Source organism: Quercus robur, chromosome 9 (genome assembly GCF_932294415.1).
Source record: "Quercus robur chromosome 9, dhQueRobu3.1, whole genome shotgun sequence".
In the NCBI taxonomy this organism is placed as follows: domain Eukaryota; kingdom Viridiplantae; phylum Streptophyta; class Magnoliopsida; order Fagales; family Fagaceae; genus Quercus; species Quercus robur.
In genome coordinates, this window is record NC_065542.1 from 1383080 (window position 1) to 1408383 (window position 25304).

At 38.4% G+C, this 25304-nt stretch overlaps 1 pseudogene; it reads right to left on the reverse strand.

The window, feature by feature from the left end:
- Positions 1 to 18043, reverse strand: part of LOC126699725 (phospholipase SGR2-like) — a 111643-nt pseudogene extending 93600 nt beyond the window's left edge.
- Positions 18044 to 25304: the final 7261 nt, after the last annotated feature.

The following is a 25304-nucleotide window of genomic DNA, read 5'->3' on the forward strand; positions in this document are numbered from 1 at the left end:
GGTGTTTCTATACAGAACCATATTATACTATTTAAAGAAAATATGATGTGGAAAGATTTTAACAAAGGATGTAAATAAAGAAGGTTTGTAGAATTTAAATTCAATTTAAAATATATATTAGAATAATGACTGAAGAGGACAAAATATGGCTTGACGGGCTTGTTGTAATGGGCCTGACGGATCCGGTTCCATGGGCCAACGAGGAGCTGGCCCAACGCTCGCTAAAACCCATCGCTGGTAGATACAGTAAAAGCCCTGGATATAGAGTCCTTGCTACTTACGCCTGAATCACCCTAGAATCCCAAAATAGAAGTCCTAGCGCAAAGGGGATTCTAGAAGATACGCGCGCCAAAGGAAGATCTTCTCTACAAGGAAAAAACCTTACTCACCACATTCGAAAATATTCAAGTAGAGTCCTATAAGGAAGAGACTTCAATATCAAGGAAGAGAGGCCAACCTTCCACTATTATAAAAATCCCAATACCCTCACAAATCAAGGTACGCGTAATTTACCCTCTCTAACACTCTAGAGTTGTGAGAATAATTCTAACTTGACCTTCGGAGAGTATTTGGCCGGAACCACACCGGTGTTCTCTGTGAGGTCTTCTTTTATTTTGTTGTGCAGGTTTACTTTGAGGGTGCGAGTGCTATGTGACCTATTGGTGATTTTTTCGGCATCATCAATGACAGTGAAAAAAATGTAGACTTTCAAAAGCTTATGTAGCAACATTAGAGTTTCATTATTTCCATATAATGAAATTCCCCCCCCCCCCCCCCCCACCCCCCAACAATTAAAAGGAAGCAAGGAACTGAGTTAATGTACCTATGTACTAATATACTTATGAATTAACCTTCCTTGTACTGTTTTAGAATATTAATTTACTAATGAATTAAGCGTCCAACAACTTAACTCAATACATGAATTCCTATCTACCCCCCGCTGGAAGGAGAAAAATTCCTATGATATAGACAGTTTAATAGAAAAAAGTATCCCTGATAAAATATGTATTATGAAGATGCTTAAGAATTGCCAATAGTGAACATGATATCTTCAACAAAATATTATAAAATGGAAGGATAGTTAGAAGTGCGGAGTTGAAAAAATCCTTTTCCAGTAAGTGATGATTTTACTGAAATTAAATAGATTCAAACTAATTATACATAAAGAACTAAAAAATAGAAATAGAAATGACTACAAGAGAACACAAGAGCCATACCGAGTCAATAATATCCTGACAATAAATGGGCTCATGTAGTATAAGACATCATGAACAGTTGCACTCAATGTGACACGTAAACCTCGAACTCCACCTAAAGTAATTTTGTCAACTGTAGCTTCACCACTAAGCTTCAAACCCTTTCTCCACTAGAATACAAATACCATCAAGTTAGTTAGAGTACATACATACACCAAATACTCCAATTAACAAGATATAAACCCGAACCCAAGCACTCAAATCTTTCAAAAAAGGAGACAGAAGAACCATTATCTTTTTCGAAAACAATTTGAATTCCTTACAACTTGCACCACTTAACATAAGGTACTATCCAATTAACAACTTTTTTTAAAGAACTTTTCTTGCTTTAAAACATTGCAAATTCTGTCCTCCAAAGATTTGCTTAAAAGCAAACCCAAAAATACTTTCAGCTTCAATCTACTTCTTATGCTGCTTCTATTTTCAGAAAATGGTTTAAACATGCTTACACCAATAGATTGGTTGGACCATTGTTATCAATGTTTGCAAGAATCAATGAATTAATTTGTTTTCCTTGCAGGAACAACTTAAATATTTAGGGACCATGTTTTTTGCTAATTGCATAGCCATCTCTATGAAAATAGACAACTAATGGTGAATCTATTAATGGCATAAATCTCTACAATAAATTTAAAACACAATGCCCAAGACAGATTGTAGAATACTATAGAGCGGTAACAAGTGACCTGTAATAGAATTTGCAGCTTAAGAAACCCCTATAATTTGATGATAAATGTGCTATAATGCTCTAAATTGAAGGAGAGTGCTTCCACCTTTTGAATGGCATATCAGTTTGAGAAGATTATAAGCACATTCACTCCCTATACATCTCAAATTATGTGATTGATTCAATATAGTCTAAACATTATGATAATCTCACATTTACCCACCAAAGAAAGAAAGAAAGAAAGAGAGAGAGAGAGAGAGAGAGAGAGAAATTAAACAGCTTTGGCTCAAATTGCACATCCTCCTCCATAAGAATGGGTGGAAGGTGAGTTTGTGAATTCAAAACCCACAGGGTTTTAAATTACCAATAAAAAAACTTCGAAAAAAAAAAAGGAAAGGAGGAAGATAGTTATCACTATAACAAATAGCTTGTCCAACCTCATCCATACATTCATATTTTCTATATCCTATTTTCCTCAAATAAACAAAGCTTGATCTTGTCAATATCACAGGAAACTAAATGCCTAGGAATTCTTTATTCATGTAAAATAAATTGGCAGCATTTACCTGGCATGGGATGAAAAGGACTCTCTGTGTGCCACGTTGGTGCGAAGTAAGGTGATGTTCAGCAAGACTTGATGTGACATGGCGAAAATTAGTAACATCATCAACCAAATTAGACTTCTCCAATTTTTGACCAATACCATGAATCATAAAAACTAAGTGTTGAACAGGTACCTAGAACAATTTCAGTCAGACAAAGATCATTTAAATGATATGGTAGTTTATTGTGTTGAATACTAAAGAGGAAGATGAGTTTCTGGGTTCAATACATGAAATCTAGTTATGCATATGGACTTGTCCCTTAACACACCTGTCTCAACAAAACAAGCCGGTAACACTAGCATGGAACATGTCTTTGGACAAGGTTGCCATACCATGGATCCAAAAGAAGAAAGGAAAAGTTGAAACAGAGAAAATGAATATGAATAAATAATGTTATCTTTCCCCTTTTTGTCTATCACAGGAGTTATTGAAGGCTGCAACTGAGTCAAGCCATTTGCAAACAACTGATGTTCAGCTGGTCTCATTTCATATAAAAAACATGCAAATCCCAAGCTCAATAAAAGCAGGTCAAACTCGAACATAGTACAACTTCGCTTATGAACCCACTCTTTTAGAAGGACATAAGTAGTCACAAGCAAGCCCCATATTAGAAAGTGACACTGAAAGCCCAAGGAAACCCAATAGCTCAAGCGATCTCAAGGTCCACTTAAACCTGCTAAGGAATGGCTAATTCAATCTTACTCTTTCCTGATCAGGTTAGAATCATGCAAAGATGTAAAATTGTGGGAGCTCTCAAACTACCTTCCCATATACCCCCCAAAAAAATATGAAGTACTTGAGCGAGGTTCTATCCTCTGATTCTTAAAACTTCTGTGCTTAACCTAATCCCCACCCTACTTATGTGACCCACATTGAACACGAGCAGATACTAGGGGGGTGACACTTTCTACAAAAACAGATAAATACTGGAAGAAAAAATGCTTAACCAAATTCCCTTGGGTGACATGGGACCCTAAATGGTGACTGAACCTAGCTGGAGCTGAAGTTGAAGTGTTCAAGTGGAGATCGAGCCTAGCTCAAAAAAGAAGTTCAATCAGCTCCATTACAGCCTACAAAGGAAGATCAGGCCATCTACGAATAAAAAACATCAAGCATGGTGTACTGCCATAATCAAATATATGGCTTTATAATTTGAAGTTGCTTTTAATGATTGAAACAGACCTTACCTTCAAATTAAAGAGACAATATAAACAGCCCTCCAAATATGCTGTAGAACAAATTAAGCCCAAGATAATATTCTTTACAAAATATCTCTTAAAATTATAATTTTATGCAACAATTGTGGAAAAACACAGATGAAACTATCTAATAGCCAAAATGTAAGTTGATTATAAGGTTCTGGCCACATAACTTTATGTTACATTGGATGGCCCAAATTATTAGATATGCAGCCCACACGTTTAAAAATTGTGTTCAACATCTAATCACATTAACTATAAATATGCACAGTTTCTTTAGTTACAAACACTAGTTGCTTAGCTAACATGGCAACACCGCACCCAATTCGTTGTCCATTCGCATAAAAAATAAAAAATCTCTTTGTCCATTGAACTGAGGAAATGCTTGAGACTACTTAAAAGATATCACTTATATATTTATCCTCCCACACCTCATATTTGTAATATCAAAACCGTTACAAGATTTTTAGAGTTTTAATGAAGACAACATGTCTAAATTAGAAGGGGGGGAAAATATAGGGACAAACATACAAATATTACAAACAAAGTGCATTAAAAAAATGAACAAACTCATAACAAGAAAAATGCTATGGTGCATACCTGTGAACAGTAATCATCCATTTCCTCCTCCTTTTGCTGACGTAATTCATCCTAAAGAGAAATAGAGGGGGAAGATCAAATGATTGTTAAAAGAGATAAAGGCGGGGGAGGCAGGGGGTAGCAGCCATTATATAAATGGAAACAACTGTTCCCATACACATGCATACAAGCATAACACAACTCACACCCCCATACAGGAACCCTCCACCCTTATTTTCAAGGGGGAATGAGTCCAAATACCATCGGCATAAGCCATATATGTTGTACAAACATATAACAGGAAATAAAAAGGAAGGCTATAAAGTTTCTACAAAACTAAAAAGGAGAAAATTTAGAAACCTGGGTAGGTTTTGGTGAGTGAGATGTGGAATAGCCACGCCTTATCTTAATTCCACTTCCACTAAAACCCATTACACCAGAAAAACCAGAGGCATCAACGTTGAGCCAAGTCTCCCAAGTATCATCTTCTCCAATAAAAAGTGCATGCAACCACTACAAGAACATCCCCAAGATGTATTCATGCACCAGATATTAACAATGAGTTAAATGGGACTCTTGCTTTACGAAAACAATACACATACTGGCGTAGAGCCTTGCAAATCAACTCGAGCTGCAAAAAGACCTGATGGTTGAAATGTTCGACGGTGCCAAACCTGGATACAAGAAATTCATTTTTATCATCTGTTTATAACTTAATAAACAAGGAAAAAAAAAAGCACAAACAAACAAATAAATGCTCAAATCTCCGCTTAACCAAATGGTGCAAAGATCTTATATTAACTTTCAACGTTTTAAAATTTCAAAAATCTTTCAAAAGGAATATGCAGACTGCAACAACTGAAAGCTATACCATGGACCTGAAATTATGTACCCTTTAGGCTTAAAGAAGAAAACACAATCTTCAACATCCACGTAAACTTCAAATTTTCTTACTCTAGTGTCGTACATATACATGCTTGAGTATAACAGACAACTAGTAGTAACGAATAGAATACATATAAAATCCTCATAGTCAAAAGACATAATAATCCAAAATGTCAAAACCCAGTATTGTCAAACCTGGCTACGATATGCAATCTCCAGTTGTTCAGCTACGTCTTCACGAAGTGGAAGCCAATCAAGGCCCCCCTTACGGGCAAATCAATGACCTCTTAAAACAAGCCGATTTTCTCCATTCCAATAAACAGGGAAACAATGTCTTTTCACTAAATCTACCTGCATAAATATTGTAATTTCACTTTTACAAACAATGATTTAAGTTAAACAAAAACAACAAAGTTCTTCAAAATGCCTATAAAACCATAGAATATCATTTCTAAGAAATTTTTCATACACTAAAATAAATACATCAAAATTGTAAAACTAACAAAAGGATCAAAGAAGATATATGATTTAAGGTAATTGTCTATAATTTCCAACAAATAATATATGAAACGAAATCAGATTCAGAGTTTGGGGGAGGCCGGTGGATACTACAAATGATATAAGAAACAAATTCAGACTCAGAGTTGAGGTACAGCCAATGGTCCTTGAGAGGATCCTGTTGTGAACCTTGCCAGAGACAGTTGGCATTAAGGAAGCCTATCACATCAATTTTAAAGTTTGAACTGGACAGACCAAAATAGAAAATACAACTAATATAACCAGTGGAATCCACCACAATTCACCATCACTAAGAATGGGTCCAGACGAAGCTCATTTAAATATATGTAACTGCATACACCTCTGAAGAATATGGTGACCTGATGAACCCTATTGCCCCCGTCCTAATCCCACCCAAACCCACCAAAAAACAAAACTGCAGGTGGCCCAAGGCAACCAATCAACAGGTTCAAGGGTTGCTTCCTAACCTATTCCAAACAAAATGCTCGTATAATATCATCATGGCCTCAAAGTGGTGAATGTGAGAGCTGCGTAAATTTACAACTATACCTAAAAAGCTTCGGCTTTAAAAAGCTTTACCTAGCTGTCCTGATTCAAGGAAGGTACAGCGGTTCCGCCATATATCAGTCCTCTCTTCTCATTGGCATCTAATAGATCTCCACTATATACCCCTTCGATGATTGCTAATGACATAATTACACAAACCCAAATTTGATTTCAATTATGAATTAAAAAGGACACTCTGTACTCAAAACAGGGTTACAAAAGATGGCCTTGGTCACTTCAGTCTACCACCTTCCTCTAAGCATGAGCCCAAAACAATTTTTTTGTGCTGACTTGTGAGATTTATGAGTCTCCACCTCTGCAGAGATTTATGAGGGCTTGAATTATAGATTGTAAGGTTGAATTTATTCAACCATCTAATTGGCTTTATTCCGTGCCAAATTTGCTTGTAATTCAGCATTTAGTAACCCTGTATTTAGGTGGGTTTGTTGTAAGGGTAGTGAGTGAGATAGAGTGAAGTTTGCTCAAGAGTGTGCAAGAAAACAGAGTGTCGCGGCTGGGACTCGCGGGTGGACTCGCGGCTGCAAGCCGCCAGAAGCTGCACACGTGCCAAGCATGCTGGAAGATGAACAGTCATGCTAGCTGGAGCACTACAGGACAAAACAGGACAACTGGCCATACGGTTAACTCGCGACTGGATCTCGCGACTTGGTCAAGCCGCGAGGTCAAGCCGCGAGCCACCCCTGTTTTGGAAAAACCTGACGTTTCACATTCCTCTCCACTCCAGTATAAATACCCCTTTAACCCACGATTGAAAGAGAGTTTCCAGAGAGAATTTTGAGAGAGAAACCCTAAAGAAAAACAAGATTGTTTCACACACAATCTATACCTTAGAGTCTCATCAAATTCCTCACTCTCTTCCTCTCCATTGTCAAAACCTTGAGAGGCATTATACCAAACCTGGTTCTCACCATTATCATCTCTGTGAGACAGTCGTTTGGAGTTCTGGGAAGCAGTTAGGAAGGAGCCAATATTCATTGGTTGATGCTACGGTGTAGTAGCGGAATCCGGGAAGCTAGAAAAGAAAAAGGTTCGGCGCAACCTCGTTGGAGCAAGAAGCTTGGAGGGCTTAGGTGCACTGGGTAGATTAGGCTTGGAGGGTCTATTGCTGTCCTTGTATCCCAACTGTATTTTCTAGTGGATTGATTACCGCTTGGAGGGCGGCGGAGAGGTTTTTCGCCGAGGTCTTCGGTTTCCTCTTCGATAACACATCGGGTGTTATCTCTTTGTGTTTGCATCTTCCTTCCTCTCTATCTCTGCCTTTACATTATCTGCTGTGGTTTTATTTTGTTATGGCTTAGATAGTTGTTTAACCAATTTCATATTATAGCATATGTTAAGTTTCCGCACACTAGTTGTTTGACATATTGCTTGTGTTGGTTAAGTTGGTTTTTGGGGGTCTAAACATTCAAAAGTGTTTTTGTACACATTTTTGAACTTTCAATTGGTATCAGAGCAGGTACACTGCTGTTGGTTTTATTACCTTAGTGTGATCCTAGACCCCTGTGTTGTGGTTGTTGTTTTCGTTTATACCATGCTGAATTGTAGCTCAAGTGTTTGTGAAAATGTCTCTATGCATATGTCTGAAAGATGTCTTAATGATGATCTTGTAGAGTTATTAAAAATTAAGAAACATGCTAGAGTTTTTGTTCACATGCTGGAATATCTTGAGAATCAGAATCTTGTCTTACACAGTAGCATATCTGAATCAAAATCATTGATTAAGAAATATAAAAGAAAGAATAGAATGTTGTGTGAGATGATTGAGAATCTGAAAATGAAAAATCAATCTAAAAGTAGCATGAAACCTGATGATGAGTTTGTGTTTGAAGGTCAAGAATGTCTGTCACATGTGAACCTATTTGTGCATACCTCATTAAAGGTGTTTAATGCATGTTTGTGGTATCTTGACAGTGGGTGTTCTCGCCATATGACAGGGGATAAGTCACTGTTTAAGTCACTCAAAGAAAAGGTAGGTGACTATGTGACCTTTGGGGATGGAAGCCATGCTCAAGTCCTAGGCAAAGGAACCATTGAGATACCCGGTTTGCCTCTGTTGAAAGATGTGCTGTTCATAAAAGGGCTGAAGGCGAATTTGCTTAGCATCACTCAAATTTGTGATGACGATTTCCTGGTACAATTCTCCAAGAAAGGATGTTTGATCATCAATGAAGAGGGGATTCAGGTTTTGGAAGGAAATCGGACTACGGATAATTGTTATGGAATAGTTCCCACGGCACCAATATCGTGTAGAAGTGCTCGAGTGGATATGTTGGAGCTGTGGCATCACAGATTTGGGCATGCCAACTTCAAACAAGTAGCAAAAGTCTCCAAACTTGAAACAGTCGAGGGACTTCCTAAGTTTGGAAAAGTAAAGAAGACCATTTGTGGTGCATGTCAAATGGGGAAGCAAACTAAGGCAAGTCATCACAAGGTAAATGTGATAGCCACCTCTCGATGTTTGGAGTTACTTCATGTTGATCTGATGGGGCCCACCAGAACTGAAAGCCTAGGGGGAAAAAGATACATTATGGTCATTGTGGACGACTACTCAAGATACACTTGGGTTGAATTCCTTAGAGAAAAATCAGAAGCTTGTGAGAGGTTGGAGATTCTGTGCAAGAAACTACAAAATGAAAAGGGGATTCCGATAGCCAAAGTTAGAAGTGATCATGGGAGAGAATTTGAGAATGCAAGATTCGAGTCCTTCTGTGAGAAGAATGGTATTAAAAGAGAGTTTTCAACTCCCAAAACTCCACAACAAAATGGAGTGGTAGAGAGAAAAAATCGTGTGATTCAGGAGATGGCAAGAGTCATGTTGCTTAACAAGCAAATACCTCAAAAATTTTGGGGAGAAGCTGTCAACACCTCGTGTCACATTGGCAATAGGATTTTCTTTCGAGTTGGTACAAAGAAGACTGCATATGAGATATGGAATGGGAAGAAGCCTAAAGTGAAGTATTTCCAGGTATTTGGAAGCAAATGTTATATCTTAAATGATCGAGAGAATCTTGGGAAGTTTGATGCAAGAAGTGATGAGGGTATTTTTCTTGGCTACTCTACTACAAGTCGAGCGTATAGAGTGTTTAACAAGAGAACAAAGGCTGTGATGGAATCCATAAATGTCAAGATTGATGATGCCTTACCTAAGGTGGAAATGATTGATGATGTAGAAGGGTCGAGCACCGAAGAGCCTGATGTTGAGGTAGAAGCTTTGGATATAGAAGGTGAAGAACCTATACCAGAAGTAGAATCGACTCCAAGAATGGAAACGAGATCGATGACTAGAACTTCAAGTCCTCTTACTCCTCCAGAAGTTCATCCTCCTATCTCTCGTAGTGATGAAGTTTCCACTTCAAAAAGGCCATCTTCAAGAGTTATCAAGAATCATCCGGAAAGTAATATCATAGGATCACTTGATGACGGTCTTCGCCTCAGGAAAGGAAATATTCTACTAGCCAATCATGTAACATATCACCGTTATCTTGCACAGTTTGAACCAAAAAGGGTTGAAGAGGCTCTTCAAGATGAGAATTGGGTTGAGTCAATGCATGAAGAGCTGAATCAGTTTGTGAGGAATGACGTGTGGGAACTTGCTCCACGGCCTGAGAACGTTCATGTTATAGGCACAAAGTGGATTTTTAAAAACAAAACTGATGAAGATGGAGAGATAATTCGAAACAAGTCTCGGTTGGTGGCTCAAGGATACACACAAGTAGAAGGGGTGGATTTTGATGAATCATTTGCTCCGGTGGCAAGACTCGAATCCATTCGAATCCTCATGTCCATTGCGTGCACGTTGAATTTCAAACTTTATCAAATGGATGTTAAGTGCGCTTTTCTGAATGGATATCTAAATGAAGAAGTTTTTGTTGAGCAACCAAAAGGATTTGAGGATCCTCATTTTCCAGACCATGTATTAAGATTGAAGAAAGCACTTTATGGTTTGAAACAAGCGCCTAGAGCCTGGTACGATCGTCTTACACATTATCTTCTAGATAGAGGTTTCAAGAGAGGGTACGCCGATCGAACTCTGTTTGTCAAAAATGATGAAGATTATCTCCTTGTGGCACAAGTCTATGTTGATGACATAGTGTTTGGGGCAACTATCGAAGATCGTGCTACTGATTTTTCTGAGGAGATGAAGAAGGAGTTTGAGATGAGCATGGTGGGGGAGCTCACATTCTTCTTGGGTCTTCAAGTCAAACAACAGAAGGAGGGTATATTTGTATCTCAAGAGAAGTATGCCAGAAACATTGTCAAGAAGTTTGGCCTAGACTCCAAAAAACATGCCTCCACTCCCATGAGCTCTTCCACTAAACTGAATGTGGATTCATCAGGAGTTGAAGTAAGTCCTACATTGTATAGGAGCATCATAGGAAGTTTGCTCTACCTTACAGCAAGTAGACCGGACATTGCTTTCAGTGTGGGCGTTTGTGCCAGGTACCAAGCTAATCCGAAGGAATTTCATCTGACTGCTGCTAAGCGAATCATTCGATATGTGAACGGTACTGCAAACTATGGTCTGTGGTATTTAAAAGACTCAAATGCGTGTCTTGCTGGGTATTCAGATGCTGACTGGGCTGGCAGTGTAGACGATCGGAAAAGCACTTCAGGCGGCTGTTTTTATCTTGGTAACAATCTTGTTTCGTGGATGAGCAAGAAGCAGAATTCAGTGTCTCTATCTACTGCAGAAGCAGAATACATCGCTGCTGGAAGTTGCTGCACTCAGCTTCTTTGGATGAAGAAATTACTTCATGACTATGGAATTCCTCAAGAAACGATGTGTGTCTTCTGTGACAACACCAGTGCCATCAATCTTTCCAAGAATCCTGTTCAGCATTCAAAATCCAAACACATAGAGATACGTTACCATTTCATTCGGGATTTGGTAGAGGAAAGAGTTGTGTGTCTTGAGTTCATACACACCGACAATCAAAAGGCGGATATCTTCACCAAGCCTCTCGATGGTCCACGGTTTGCATCACTCCGTAAGACCATTGGTGTTGGTACAATTCCTTGACTCTCTTGTGTGTTTTGTGCTTCACATATTTATAATAAGCTAAATCTGTCTGTGTTGGGGCACACACCTTTTGATTAGTCTTTTTGTGCATCATGTTTCTAGTTTGTTTGTCCATTTGTGAATACTGTTGTTTCTTTTTATGTTTGTTCAATCATTTTTGCTTCTTGTGTCAAAAATCCAAAATCACATAAAAAATTAGAAAATCAAAAAGCTTGATTGACGTTGTTGAGTTTTGTCTCAAAACTTGTTTTGCCTTGTACCTTTGTGCTAATGGCTTTGTGCATTTTCGAGCATTGCTTGTTTTCATGCACTTTTATCACTGTGGGAAAAATCTTGAAATCTATGTGATTGTTGTAAATAGATCTTCAAACTTGTCATGAATGATTAGTGAATGGTTATGTTGATCTTGAGACATGCATAGACTTGTGTCTATATATCTTCCCACTTTTTATTTTTGTTTTGCTAAAAAGAGCTCACCAAATGTACATCTCCAAATGAAAAGAGATATTGAGCTGCAAAAGCCTGTCGCACATTCTAGTATTTGACTAGGAAAAAGGGTAAGCGACCTTATATTAAATGTGAATGTTCATTCAAAAAGGCCAAAGGCCTGTTCTTCAAAGAGAAATGTTATCTATCCCTCTCACAATGAGAGATGATTGCTTCAAAAGATCAAAAAGATCAAATGTTATGGTTGAAAGTGGAGTCAAATGAAAAGCTCCAAGTTATGTTTATCAAATTGTGTGGGAGGTCATATATACATATTTCTATAATTGAGATGGGTCACATGATCTAGTGCTAATTGTGTATGCCTTGGTTGAATTGATCATTGAAGCTTCACATTAGACAAAGGACTATCTCATTGTTGATATCCACACACAACACACAAGTTTATGTTCAATGAATGCCATATTCATTTGTGTGATTGTACTTGATAAAATGTGTTTTCACATGCTCAATCTTTGTTAATTCAAGCACAAAAAAAGATTTTTGTGTGTTTTAGGTGTTTTTGGAAAGTATTTTATTTGAAAATTCTGAAAATTTCAAAAATTCTGTTTTGCCCTGTTTTGGCGGCTCAGTCGCGGGTATGTCAAGTCGCGAGCCTCAGTCGCATCCTCGCTGGTCATTTTTGGCGACTTGTTCGCGAGTGGAAGGTCCAGTCGCGAGGTTCACTCAGAGATTTTCGCGGCTCCGCTCGCGACTCCCTCGCGGGTAGACCCTCCAGTCGCGAAAAACACTTAGACAAATTTTTCAAATTTTTGTTTTTGAGTAATTTGGCGGCTTGATCTGGCGACTGTTTGGCGACTTGTTTCAGTCGCGAAAATCGCGTGTTTTGGACATACAGGGGCAGTTTTTAAAATTTTTTGTTTTCCCTCGATCTTTTTGTGACTGTTCATTGTCTTTTTCTTCTGCACTTTCCCTTTCACACCGTGCCTCCATTGTCGATCTCCATTGTTTGCTTCTTCTCAGCTAAAAATCGTCGACTAACAGGTATGGTTTTCTGTCTTGCACTCTAATTTTCCTGCTGTCATGGTTTTCCCTCTGGATTATTCACTTTTGAGTGTAGTTTTGTGATGGGTTTTTAGCTCAACTGTTTCTCGTTGTCCTTTCTGTGCTTATGGTAGCTTGTGCTTCTGGTTTTGAGCTAGTTGATTTTGCTGGTTGTGTTCTTCATCCTGTGCTTAGCTAGGGTTAGCTAATTTTTGTCTGATCTGCAGTTGCTATCATGTTTCACTTTGATCCTGTGTGGTATCTTGTTGATGTGATAATTGATTTTGGTCCCTTTTCAGCTAATTATGTGGTTGTATTTGATCTCTCTATACTGTGTAGTTCAAATTTGGGCCTTTGGTGTCCCTCATTGATATTTTCTGACCATTCTCATTCAGCTGTTAGGGTTTCTTCATTGTCCATAAATTTTCACTAACCCACTGCTGATATAGTCTGTTGGATTGTGTTCTGTCATTTCCTTTGTTTATAATGCAGACTGGTCATGTCTCCATTCAAAAAGGCTGCTGTGAAAGGAGGTTCTTCCAAAGGGAAGGAACCCGTAATTGATGTTGATGAAGACACACCTCTTCCGAAAGTGACTCGCTCTTCATCACAGCGATTCGATCCCAATAAGTTCAGATCATATGCAGCCTATCAGTCATATGATAATTTTTTTCTTCATGCCACACCATTACTAGAGAGAGCTGTGGATCTGCCCTCACTTCATAACACGGACATTCCGATATGGTTTGCACACAAGGATTGGAATTACCTTCTCTCTGATCCGGATATCGTGTATGAAGAGTTGGTTAAAGAATTTTATGCTAACGCTATTGTGGAAGGAGATGAACTTAAGTGCTGGGTTCGGCAAAGGAGCTTTTCTGTCTCTCCTACATACCTGGCAGAAATTCTTCACATCAACAGACCCATTTTTCGACATTCACCGGTCTATGATGATCTATGTCCTGATGAGGAGCTTCTCAAACAAAGTCTTGGTCCAGACTTGGAGTTCTCACCCAATGGCAAATCCATCAGTGTTTCCTCCCTTTCTCCAAAACTGAGAGTGCTTACAATTGTGATGTTTCACAATTTGTACCCTTTATCAAGTACTGGGTATATGAACCTTGGACGTGCTTTGTTTCTTCATGATCTAATCTCTGATGAAGAAAATCGACATTTGTGCTCATATCTTTCATGTTCTGCGCAAAACGGTTCTTCGAAGTGAGTCTCGGATATGCATTCCTTTCTGCAGTCTCATTTCACGGATCTTGAAGCTCAAGGGAATTTATCCAACGGCTGATGAGTCTCCTCTCCCCAAACCGAGTCCAATCAACATGCGTACATACAATGCAAGTGTTGGACATAGTCGGAAGAGAGCCAAACCAGAAACTTCTGCATCTCACAGTGACTCTCAGTTCAGCAATCTCTCCCTCGATGAGAAACTTGATCGCATTGTCTCCTCTGTCCACGAGTTGAATACAAAGATGTCTGGACTCACTGCTTCTCTACACCATCAAAGCACCCGATGGGATATGAAGTTTACTTCTCTTCAAACTCAATTGGATCAAATTCAGAGAAAGCTAGAAGAGGATGACTAGCCTATTCCATGACAAAAAGGGGGAGTGATAGGCATAATCAGAGGGGAGGATATTACCCTAAGGGGGAGCGTCTTTATCTAAGGGGGAATGTCTTTATTTTTTTTCAGTTTCATTTTTCTCCTTAAGTTGATATATTGTGTTTTGTAAAACTGTTATTCAGGATTTTCTGTGGTTTGTACCCATATGCTTTTGTAAGCTTTTAGGGTTTATGGTTTATGCATAGTTTGTAGGCTTTATGGTATGTACCTTGCTTAAGTGCAGCCTTTATGCTATGTTTGAAATCAGTACTTTAATCTAAATGTTATGCATTTTGGTTTATGTACTGTCTCTCTTGTGCCCTTGTAGGATTGTTCCTAGATGCATATGCCTTGTGTGCTATGCATTGGTTGAGTGTTGAGCATACAAGTGTCTTACCTTGTGCTTGTTAACTTGTATGTCCTTGTGTTCATTCCAAGTGTGAATGAGCACTGTGATCACTACCTTGTGGTGTTCACTTGGTTGATCAAGCCATGGTTTGTTTATTAACTCCATCTTTGCTTGATCTCATATTGCCTGTTTCATATGCATTTATAATTTTCTGCTTACAATGATCATGGTGTATTGTTGTGTTTCAGGAGTATTATGTTCATATGATTCAAGTGCTTCACAGCTTCTAGAGTTAGGTGTGAGTGAGTTTTGTTCAACTGTTCCCAACTCACATGTTAAGTCTAGAGTCTGTTTTAGGGTTTTGTCACGGAATAACCAAAGGGGGAGATTGTAAGGTTGAATTTATTCAACCATCTAATTAGCTTTATTCCGTGCCAAATTTGCTTGTAATTCAGCATTTAGTAACCCTGTATTTAGGTGGGTTTGTTGTAAGGGTAGTGAGTGAGATAGAGTGAAGTTTGCTCAAGAGTGTGCAAGAAAACAGAGTGTCGCGGCTGGGACTCGCGGGTGGACTCGCGGCTGCAAGCCGCCAGAAGCTGCACACGTGCCAAGCATGCTGGAAGATGAACAGTCATGCTAGCTGGAGCACTACAGGACAAAACAGGACAACTGGCCATACGGTTAACTCGCGACTGGATCTCGCGACTTGGTCAAGCCGCGAGGTCAAGCCGCGAGCCACCCCTGTTTTGGAAAAACCTGACATTTCACATTCCTCTCCACTCCAGTATAAATACCCCTTTAACCCACGATTGAAAGAGAGCTTCCAGAGAGAATTTTGAGAGAGAAACCCTAAAGAAAAACAAGATTGTTTCACACACAATCTATACCTTAGAGTCTCATCAAATTCCTCACTCTCTTCCTCTCCATTGTCAAAACCTTGAGAGGCATTATACCAAACCTGGTTCTCACCATTATCATCTCTGTGAGACCGTCGTTTGGAGTTCTGGGAAGCAGTTAGGAAGGAGCCAATATTCATTGGTTGATGCTACGGTGTAGTAGCGGAATCCGGGAAGCTAGAAAAGAAAAAGGTTCGGCGCAACCTCGTTGGAGCAAGAAGCTTGGAGGGCTTAGGTGCACTGGGTAGATTAGGCTTGGAGGGTCTATTGCTGTCCTTGTATCCCAACTGTATTTTCTAGTGGATTGATTACCGCTTGGAGGGCGGCGGAGAGGTTTTTCGCCGAGGTCTTCGGTTTCCTCTTCGATAACACATCGGGTGTTATCTCTTTGTGTTTGCATCTTCCTTCCTCTCTATCTCTGCCTTTACATTATCTGCTGTGATTTTATTTTGTTATGGCTTAGATAGTTGTTTAACCAATTTCATATTATAGCATATGTTAAGTTTCCGCACACTAGTTGTTTGACATATTGCTTGTGTTGGTTAAGTTGGTTTTTGGGGGTCTAAACGTTCAAAAGTGTTTTTGTACACGTTTTTGAACTTTCATAGATAAAAGTTCAATTGAGCATAAAAGTGACAACTATCACCAAATAAGATACAGGTTAAGTAAACAAAGCCTTTGTCATCTAAAAAGGCACACTGACATATCATAAGGTAAAACAATCTTCTGCATGATTTTCATTCCCTTTCCATTTTTGCCATTTCACCAAGAGCAACATGGTTTCTCAAATGTTAACAAAGCTTTAGATCTGAATTGGTTTTTCCTGATTTTCTATAGGATCCCTTCTGTAGGTCTTCAATTTTCTTCACTGAGGGCTAAGAAATTAAAGACTCGGACAATCTTTTCTTCTTTTTCAGTCATTCTATTAAGTTCTCATCTACATTGATCAAAGAACAAATATATGCATCAAATTTAGTAGTTGTCTCATTTCAAAATGGAATTTTCAAAGAAGTCACCAGAAAAAGAAAACTATTAAGATAGATTGCTTACTGAAAACTATTAATATATATATATATATATATCGAAGAAGTCACCAGAAAAAGAAAAATATTAAGATAGATTGCTCACTGAAAACTATTGATATATATATATATATATATATATCGAAAGATAGAATATCTTAAAGCAGAAACAATTGTTTTTAAAGATACCTCATAGAGTCCTCCCTTTACAAGGACACCAACTCTCTATTATTCAACTTCATATAGTTGGGCTGATCGAGCACCCTCCAAAGAAGATCCACTTTGTTGCTTATCCACCCTACTAAAGCTGGGTCGTCATCTTGGACCTTCACTACATTCTGCATATTCTTTCCACCAACTAGAGAGCAAGTCTTCTTCTTGCTGTAAATGTATATTCAACAAGTGATTCAGTTAATAGAGAAAATCATTTAGATTAGCCGCCAACTCAACAAATAACAATCATCCGGCTCAAACCAATCACTAGCAACAGGAACTATCAGCATTTTTTTCCTATGTCTGTAGTTTCTGAAGGATATCCGGCAATCCAAGATGAACATGAAGGGAAAAGCTTATTATTAAACTAACTAAAAAGTCTAAAAAGATTACCTGCAAGAAAGATGCTTCTATCGCAAGAGAATCCCTCATCCCAAAACGAAAATAATCGCTCTTGCCCACTATCTCAGTGCGAGGGACCGAGGCAGCTAGCTCTGTAGAAACAAGAGCACCAGATTGTCGTCAAGATGTATACTTGACCTTGATGTGCTAATGCTCATGAAGTATATTAAAGAAGGAATGAAATGAAAATAATATATAAAGAAGTGTTAAGGCTATTAAGCAAGCAATGCAGTTGTTTGATCATAATTTAGCAGAGTTTACAGGGAGAAATATCAATCTTCTCATGAATTTGGAAGCACTATCATTATTTCTCTCCTTTTTTTCCTAAGCATGACTAGTGAATTTGTGTTAAACAACACAGACACACACACACGCCAAAGATCTACATAAGATTGTAATTCGGAATGCTTCATGAAGGCAGCTTTTTAATTATCTGTTTTCCTTCTTTTAATCGTCAATGCGTGGTCATTGCACTCATTTTATCTATCATCTTTAAAAAACAAAAAAATTGCATCACTTAAGCTATTTCACTAATAATTTTATATATGCCTGTAACATGCTTGATTTATATTATTAATTCACTTTGAAATGGCTTATGTTTTTGGAACTAATGTTTTCTGACATGATAAATAAGTAATCTTTTTTAACGATTAATTTTACTTTACCATATCAATTTTTTTTTTCTTACCTGTGGTAGAATCTGGCTCACTAATGCTTTCTACTGCTTGATTGCTTGTAGACTTGTACTTTGTTTTAGCTACCATCTTGGCTTAAGCACATCAATTTCCCCGAAATATATCAAATTAGTTTCTGGGTCTGACTCATAATGCTGTGTTTATATATGTATTTAGTGTGTATGCATGTATGCTAGTGTGTTTGTAGGTGTGTTCTGTATGTGGGTATGTCAAGCCCCCCGTATGTTTGAAGAAAGCCCTCTGTGGATATTGTGTGATTAGATACAAGATGGTGACTTATGTAACCCCACGAATTTTGCTGGATTTTTCATTATGTATCTTTCATGCGTGTTGATTATCCTAAGCTTGCATATGATTTTCAATTGTATGTACAGAAGTTTCTTAGATTTGGTTTGGATATGATGTCTTATTTGTGGTTTGGAACATGTATTGGTCTGTTTTTATAAGCCACATGTTAGCCCGCAATTTGTTTATATATAGATATTTGTGTTCCAAACTTTTAAGTGTTTGCTTCTTGTATAATATGAGAACTAGTCCTCGTGAGAAACTTTGATTAATATTTGCTTCTTTTTTTTCTTTTTCTTTTTTTTTAATTATTTTTTTTATGACATTGATACTAGGATGTTTGAATTCTCGGTGCTCACATTGTTAGAGGGCGTTTGGGCTGGGCGTTTTGTGCGTCTGCATTTGATCAGTTCACGTTTTCTTTTTTTTTTTTCTGTTATGAACAGTAAATTCACTGTTCACACACTGTTCACGTATTAAAAAATATTAAAAATGAGTCCACCAATACTATTTACACATTTAAAAATTATTTTGCTACAGTGTTTTCAGTTTTCAATTTTCAGTTTTTAGTTTCAGCAACAATAAGCTCAATCCAAACGGACCCTTAGTCTCCAACACTATGGTGGTAGGTTTATTGTCTAATTTAAGATAGGATGTCTTCTGTACTTGCAATTTAGCTTGACACAAGCTGCCAGTGTCTTTTCCTTGATGCCCTTTTACATACTATTATGTTATCCATATGAGACGCAACATTTAGGTTCAGAAATAATTTTCTTGACTTTATAAATGTTGTCCCCTCGTATTTTCCTCACAGGTGTTCCCCTTGCATTTATGCCGAGGCATTGTTGTTTTGAGGAGATCATGTACGGGAGGGGGGACAAGTGCCTTGTTTTTGGGAAGACACTCTTAGGTTGTACTTTCTTTTTGCATTGTCTCTTAACCTTAGAACCCAAGAGATGCACGAACTACCATCCAGAAGATGCACGATTCCCATCCATTTCTGTACCCATGCTTGAAAATGTGGTTGTATCAAGTTAGGAAAAGCGTTTTCAGTTTTTGTTTTACACCCTATGCTCTTTAATTTGCAATTCCTTTGTAAATGAGGTGTGATTAAGGTTTATTTATACATGCAAGCAATGTGATTAAGGTTTATTTATTTTTGGAAAATATTATCATAGTTTAGTTAGTTGTACTTTATTGAGCACCTTTGGCTATTAACCTATGGTTCTTGAGTCTTAGTTAAAAATCTTTGACTTGCATAAAAATTCTTAAATGAGGTTCCTAGTAGTAATTTTTTTCCAATTCTTCTCTTGGGAATCAAATCTCTTGCTTTAAACTATATTTTTACCGCATTCCTTATTTCTTAGGTTGTCACATGAAGAGAAATTAGTGCTCAAAGTCATAATATCCAAGTACAAAGTGTTGAGGGTTAGCAAAAAAAAGTACTACATGTTGAACATTTTTGTCTGTCTTCTTTTTTGTGATTAGAAATGCAACTTGATAATTTGCGTTACCTAAGTTAACAATATCTATTTGAATTTGTGAACATAATAATCTTAGTCATAACTCGTAAGTTGCTCTTTTGTCATTCACTGTTGGACATATATATACTAATATTGTAAGGTTGAATTTATTCAACCATCTAATTGGCTTTATTCCGTGCCAAATTTGCTTGTAATTTAGCATTTAGTAACCCTGTATTTAGGTGGGTTTGTTGTAAGGGTAGTGAGTGAGATAGAGTGAAGATTGCTCAAGAGTGTGCAAGAAAACAGAGACTCGCGGCTGGGACTCGCTGGTGGACTCGCGGCTGCAAGCCGCCAGAAGCAGCACACGTGCCAAGCATGCTGGAAGATGAACAGTTATGCTAGCTGGAGCACTACAGGACAAAACAGGACAACTGGCCATACGGTTAACTCGCGACTGGATCTCGCAACTTAGTCAAGCCGCGAGGTCAAGCCGCGAGCCACCCCTGTTTTGTAAAACCTGACGTTTCACATTCCTCTCCCACTCCAGTATAAATACCCCTTTTACCCACAATTGAAGGAGAGCTTCCAGAGAGAATTTTGAGAGAGAAACCCTAAAGAAAAACAAGATTGTTTCACCCACAATCTATACCTTAGAGTCTCTTCAAATTCCCTTACTCTCTTCCTCTCCATTGTCAAATCCTTGAGAGGCATTATACCAAACCTGGTTCTCACCATCATCATCACTGTGAGACAGTTGTTTGGGTTTCTGGGAAGCAGTTAGGAAGGAGCCAATCTTCATTGGTTGATGCTACGGTCTAGTAGCGGAATCCGGGAAGCTAGAAAAGAAAAAGGTTCGGCGCAACCTCGTTGGAGCAAGAAGCTTGGAGGGCTTAGGTGCACTGGGTAGATTAGGCTTGGAGGGTCTATTGCTGTCCTTGTATCCCAACTGTATTTTCTAGTGGATTGATTACCGCTTGGAGGGCGGCGGAGAGGTTTTTCGCCGAGGACTTCGGTTTCCTCTTCGATAACACATCGCGTGTTGTCTTTGTGTTTGCATCTTCCTTCCTCTCTATCTTTGCCTTTATATTATCTGCTGTGGATTTTATTTTGTTATGGCTTAGATAGTTTTTAACCAATTTCATATTATAGCATGTGTTAAGTTTCCGCACACTAGTTGTTTGACATATTGCTTGTATTGGTTAAGTTGTATTTTGGGGGTCTAAACGTTCAAAGGTGTTTTGTACACGTTTTTGAACTTTCAATTGGTATCAGAGCGGGTACACTGCTATTGGTTTCATTACCATTGTGTGATCCTTGACTCCCTTTTGAGATGGATAGGTCTCAATCCCTAAATGCACCTCCATATTTTGATGGTAGTAATTATGCTTTTTGGAAGGTTCGTATGAGAGCTTTTCTGTGTTCTATTGATGAATCCGTTTGGGATGCTGTTGAGATTGGTTGGACCAAACCTGAGGCAGCAAAATCCACATGGGATAAGGCAGCACTTGCTGCATCTAATGCTAACAGCAAAGCACTCAATGCTATTTTCTGTGGTGTGTCTCCAGATGAATTTCACAGGATTTCTCACATTACCATTGCCAAAGAAGCATGGGAGATTCTAGAAACCACTTATGAAGGCACGAAGAAAGTGAAAGACACCAAGTTACAAATGCTGACCACTCGGTTTGAGGAGCTTAAAATGAGTGAGGATGAGTCTTTTGACTCTTTCTATGGGAAGCTAAATGAGGTGGTTGTCAGTAAGTTTAACTTGGGGGAGAAAACAGAGGACTCAAAGATTGTAAGGAAGATCCTTCGATCATTGCCGGAAAGTTTTCGTGCTAAAGTGACAGCAATTGAAGAGAGCAAAGATCTTGATGACATCAAAGTACAGGAGCTGGTTGGTTCTCTGCAGACTTATGAGATGTCGCTGCCCAATCAACGGAAGAGTAAATCCCTTGCTCTAAAGACCATTAATGAGAAGGTGGAAGATCAAAACTCATCGGGAGAAGATGTGGTTGACAAAGATGTAGCCTACCTTGTCAAAAATTTCATAAAGTTCTTGAAATTCAAAAATAATGGCAAATTTGATGATAAAAGAAAATTCCAAAATTCTGGAAGGGAGAAGAGGGATTTCAAAAAGAAAGATGGAAAAGAATCCCAACCCACACAAGGTGTCACTTGTTTTGAATGTAACGGGTATGGACACTTTAAGAAGGAATGTCCGAATTATTTGAAATCGAAAGGCAAAGTGTATGCCACGACCTTGAGTGACTCGGATTCGTCTGACTCAGAATCTGAAGAGAGCTGTGATGGAGAGGGGAATTATTCAGCTTTTATGACTATTGCTCATGTTGAGTCTTCGGATGAGTTGAATCTGCTTGTACGAGACCTTGGAGAACATAGTGATGATGAATCACTAGGAATTGTTGAAGAATCAGAAGCTGAAGAAGATGAAAGCACAGCAAATCTTCAAGAGAATTATAACTCACTCTTGGAGAAGTCGGGTGAGTACACAAGGGTGGCCAAGGCTGCTGTGAGAAAGATGAAGAAGGCTGAGGAGGACTACAAAAGTCTCCTAATTCGATATAGGGAGGCCAAATGTGAGATAGAGACACTGAATGGTGAGTTGTCCGAAGCTTACACAAAAGTGAGATTTCTTGAGAATGAGATTGTGCAAGCGAATGTTAAAATAGAGAGGGTCACCACCAAGAAGCTAGATGATGTTATCTCATCTCAAAAGAGCTTTTCAGACAAATCCGGATTGGGATATACCGGAGGAAGTAGTTCATCTGGAAATGTCACTAAAGAAGTGAAGTTTGTAAAGGCCAAAGATCCAGTTGTAGCTGACCCTACTGGTGAGAAGCTCGAGGTGGAGGAGAAGAAGAATGTGGTGAACCAACGGATGCTGAATCCCCGTAATCAGTCTGTGGGCAGGTCTGAATCTCGTGCCAAGTCACGTCCACGACCACAAAGAGGTCCTAGAGGAACTTATGTGTGCCATTATTGCGGACTTCAAGGGCATACTCGACCAAATTGCCAAAAGCTGAGAGCAAAGAACAGTGCAACTCCTCAGAGGTCAGGAGGACCCAGAAATGATAGGAGAATTTGGGCAGGTGATCAATCTAGAGATCAAAATGGAGATCCCGGAATGATGAACGTGATGAAGATGATTGGTGCATTCACCAACTACTTGGAAAGCTTCTCACGAAGGTTTGAAAGCCCTAACTCCCGTACCCAATCCTATAAGGAAATCACCCCAAACGCAAGTGACGTGTGGGTGAAAAAGGGTACTCATGCATAAGCATTACAACATGTCCATGCATTAATACTTCCTATGCTTTGCGACTATGTTTGTTTGGTTTGTTTGCTGTTTTTGATGTTGGTTGTTTGCTTGTCATCTTGTGAATATCTTTAATTTTGTTTTATCAATCTTTTTGTTTCTTGTGTCAAAAATCCAAAAATCACATAAAAAATTAGAAAATCAAAAAGCTTGATTGACTTTGTTGAGTTTTGTCTCAAAACTTGTTTTGCCTTGTACCTTTGTGCTAATGGCTTTGTGCATTTTCGAGCATTGCTTGTTTTCATGCACTCATATCACTGTGGAAAAATCTTGAAATCTATGTGATTGTTGTAAATAGATCTTCAAACTTGTCATGAATGATTAGTGAATGGTTATGTTGATCTTGAGACATGCATAGACTTGTGTCTATATATCTTCCCACTTTTTATTTTTGTTTTGCTAAAAAGAGCTCACCAAATGTAAATCTCCAAATGAAAAGAGATATTGAGCTGCAAAAGCCTGTCACACATTCTAGTATTTGACTAGGAAAAAGGGTAAGCGACCTTATATTAAAGTGAATGTTTATTCAAAAAGCCAAAGGCTTGTTCATTAAGGTGAAATGTCAAATATCACTCTCACAATGAGAGGTGATTGCCTTAAAAGATCAAAAAGATCAAATGTTATGATTGAAAGTGGAGACAAATGAAAAGCTCCAAGTTATGTTATCAAGTTGTGTGGGAGGTCATATATACATATTTCTATAATTGAGATGGGTCACATGATCTAGTGCTAATTGTGTATGCCTTGGTTGAATTGATCATTGAAACTTCACATTAGACGAAGGACTATCTCATTGTTGATATCCACACACAACACACAAGTTTATGTTCAATAAATGCCATATTCATTTGTGTGACTGTACTTGATGAAATGTGTTTTCACATGCTCAATCTTTGTTAATTCAAGCACAAAAAGATTTTTGAGTGTTTTAGGTGTTTTTGGAAAGTATTTTGTGTTAAAAAATCTGAAAATTTCAAAAATCCAGTTTTGCTCTGTTTTGGCGGCTCAGTCGCGGGTATGTCAAGTCGCGAGCCTCAGTCGCATCTTCGCTAGTCATTTTTGGCGACTTGTTCGCGAGTGGAAGGTCCAGTCGCGAGGTTCACTCAGAGATTTTCGCGGCTCAGCTCGCGACTCACTCGCGGGTAGACCTTCCAGTCGCAAAAAACACTTAGAAAAAATTTTCAAATTTTTGTTCTTGAGTGCTTTGGCGGCTTGAGCTGGCAACTGTGTAGCGACTTAATCAAGTCGCGAAAATCGCGTGTTTTGCAGAAACAGGAGCAGTTTTTAAACCTCTTTTCAGTTTTCCCTCGAACTTTTGGAACTGTTCATCTTCTCTCTAAACTATTTTCTTTCCAAACTCTTCGTGAATCCATTATTCAAACCTCTTTGGTGCTTCATTTCTTATCCAAATCATCAAGAAAAGGTATGGGTTTTGCTGTCTCAATCTCATTTTCTTTTTCCTGCATATTTTTGTTACCGTTTGGACTGTTAGTTTGTTCGAAATACTTCTCTCTTTGTGTAATGGGTATGGTGTGTCGCGTTTGATATTGTTCTCTCCTGTTTTCATGTTGAGCGGTCACAATGTGTTTTTCATTGTTCTGATTTTTGCCTATTATTGAGTCTGAAAATTTTTTCCTAAATGGGTTTGGTGTCTATTTGACTTACTCATTTCACTTGCTTAAGTATTGATGTTGGTGTTTGGTTTTGGTTACTGAGTTTTTATGATAACATATTTTATGTCTCTAAACCATGTGCTCTAGTGTGGTTGATTGGTTTCTTCATGTTGAAAAATTTTCCCTTGTTCATATCTCTGATGGAGTGATTTATATTATCTGCTCTAATTGTTCGAATGCTGTATCTGTTTGCATTTCATGGTCATGATAACCTGTCTCATTGACAGCTTTGTCAGTTGTGCTGTCTATCTATATCTTGGTGCACTATCACCTATTTGCTGCACCTGTTATTTTGTGCTTCTTTGTATTGTTGGAAGTTTGGTTGGGTCTGCACTATCCTCAGTTTGTGTTTATATATTGAAATTTTGTTTACACTGAATCTTGTTGACAATTATCTTGTGTGGTATTGTTGTTTGGTTCTTTGCTGTGGGCCTGTTCTCTTGCAGATGTCTCGTCGATCTTCTAGGGGTAAAGACATTGTTGCTGACGAACCAGCAACACCAGTTGCTAAAAGGACTCGTCTATCATCTCAGGCATCTCAAGATCCCAATGAGGATAGGTTCAGA